We start from the raw sequence: 2,836 nt of genomic DNA, 5'->3' as shown, positions 1-2,836 counted from the left end.
ACAGCAAATATTCTGTTCTCTTGATCTGACACTGCTACTGTTCCACTTCTAGCACCAGGCAGGTGGGGGCGGGGCGAGCTCTGCGAGGGTAAGGAGGGGGCGGCTAGTTTCAGTGCCTAAGGCTTCCGTTCTCTGCTCAGCAGTGAGGGCTTAAACCACCGTTTTCAGCCTTCTTCCCTCAGTCTTTTCTCCGAGGTCTCTGCCGTGAGCCTTGGGTTCAGCCATGTTATATGCTGTCCCCTCAGCCCTGTGGGCCACAAGCGGAGCCCTAGCAGTCCGAGTCCTTCCCTCTCCTGCAGCTGCGGTAGTTCCGGGAAGCAGCGAGCTAGGAGCACTGAGCTAGGTTTGCATCCTGTGCCCCCGGGTCTCCGTCTCCGTGTACTTCTCCCTTCCCTCCTCCCCTGCTCGCGTGATTTGCCCAGGTTTAGGTGAATTCAGCAGTGGGCCTCTTCGTCTTGCCTGTCTGCTGTGCAGGGAGTCCTTTGTGGCGTTATTGTTGTTCGATTAGTTGTAAATTTCAGGAGAGCTTTACAGAGGCTCACCTCACGCTGCCATTTTGATTACTTTCCCAAATTGTAGTTTCAATGTCACCCCGTTAGTGTCTCCAGAAGCTTGTGGTCCAGGTAAGCATGTTGCCAGTGGCTCCAGATTTCAGGGCAGCCCTTCCACCTCAGTCCTCTGATGGGTTCAATTTTTGTAGCTTTCCTGTAAAAATGGGAGATACAGCTTCTACGTTGTTTTCATGTCAAAACTGAAACTGGAAGCCAGGCACTAGTGTCTTCTATAAGTTTTCTCCAAAACTTCACATTTACCTTTACAAAGAACACAGTTTTACATGGGACAGTGACCAATTAGTGAATGCCTACAGGACGCTGGAGATACTCAACAGCGTTTTACACGACTCATCGTTAAAAATGCTTCAGATGTTTATTCAAACTCAGAAAGAAAGGGTCAGAACATTGTAACTGTCCTCAGATATTGAAGGGCTGCCTTTTGAAAGCAGACTCAGATAGGTTTGTGTGATAAACGGATTAAAATTTTGTGCCAGATTATCGAGAAAGAATGCATTTCTTTCACAAGTTTATTTAGAATGTTGAAGGTTGAGCACACACATGATTTTCCTGCTCTGGCTAACGCATCTGTCACACTGAGTTCAGCCCTCTGAGTTATCCACCACTGTTAGCATTTCTTAGTGGATAAACTTCAGGCTGCTGAGGGCTCAGTGTACATGCGGCTCTGTGTGGAATCTCTGGGTCCATTTCTTTCTGGATGGGAGAGGCAGAGTCACTAGGCTCTGGAGAGAGGAATCCTGGATACCAGCCACTCTATTCAAGCTGTCAATCACTCTTCACAATCTGAGCTGTCCATTTGCTGGCAGCACTTGGTCTTCTGATTCTGGGTCTTTCCCAGTTTCTTTATGAAAAATGCACTCAGATTCAGTTCTAAGTCAGTTTCCACTGTCCCTCTGCTTTCTCTCTTTCAAATATTTGTTAATGTCTCCCGTCTACTGCTGCCTGTCCTTTCATTCATTTTGTGAGTTTTAACTTCTCTTCTATCATTTTAGCAGGATTTATAGGAGCGCCCTAGATGAGTATGCATTTAATCTACTACCTTTAACCAGAATTCCAACAATTTATTAGCTTAGTAGTGTTATGGAGCTTATTTCTAAAACCTCTGACAGCCTCAGTGCATTATTTAGTAGAGCAGAACCTCGTGTTTTATGACTTTATCACTCATGCATGAGTGATGGAAACCTGAAGGAGACTAGGTCTTTAAAGGGTTGGGGCTGAAAAATGTCTAAATTATGGAACCTAAGAAGCTTCTGATGCCCAGGATAGAGACTGGCATTCCTCTTTGTGGCCATTCCTTGACTCGCTATGGTGTTGGATGATTTGGTGACACGATTTCGCATATGCTGTGTACTAGCTGTAGGAACGCATGCAGAGTTGAGGTGCCTCACCATCTTTGTCAGTACAGAGGACAGGCCCAATGTACTTTCTGCATTTTGAGATGCTGTGCTCTCACTTAGAAATGGAAGTTGTCTATAAACAAGGCACTTCCCCACTCCCTTCACCCCCGCCCCGTACGAGCATCTTAAACCTACCTTTGGAGGTAGACTACGCAAAGGTGAAAAATTAAGCTCCTGGTCTCAGAAATTTGAAGGCCATGAAACTGTTCGAAGGACGTGTCAGCATTCTCTCCACCCAATCCCCTTTGGAGGACTTGCCAGGACAAGGACCTGGCTTGGCTGATAACATCTCTAACCATCAGTGCCTCTGTCACACCTCCCTTTAGTGGTGCTGGAGAGACCATGGAAATTTTGAGGATCTGTCTAAGGGGAAGGTGAGTCAGGGATTCATTTACTCTGGGTTTAGTGAGAAGTATTTGTGAAATTCATAGTCACTAACATTTCTGTTGTGGAAATGGCTGCTAGGAGTGTCTTTCTCAAGGATCTGAAACCCAGTCCTTTAAAATGTGATCATTAGGAAGGACAGGGCATCTGTGTCGCAGTCTCCATGGGAGGACAGAGTCCTACCTTTGATAATCACCAGTTGCAAACACAGCTGTTGGGTCAACATTTGCACTGACCAACCCTTTGTGATTTCCCACTTCCCTGACTCCACTGAGGCCCCACTCACCCCCTCCTGACTGCCTTATTCTCCCTTTAAATCACCCAGTCACCTATGAACTAAGGGAAATTGAGTACGGTTCATGCAGGACCCTCTTCCCTACTGCAATAATTTATTACTGATTCAATTGTCCTTATCCTTTATCCAGTGTCCAACTTTATTTATCTTTGATAGTCCCGAACCGTCCAATCAGGCATCTTGTCTTC

This window comes from Rhinolophus sinicus, chromosome 1, assembly GCF_057876585.1.
Source record: "Rhinolophus sinicus isolate RSI-liver-muscle chromosome 1, RSI-T2T, whole genome shotgun sequence".
NCBI lineage: Eukaryota > Metazoa > Chordata > Mammalia > Chiroptera > Rhinolophidae > Rhinolophus > Rhinolophus sinicus.
This window is presented reverse-complemented; position numbering follows the sequence as displayed.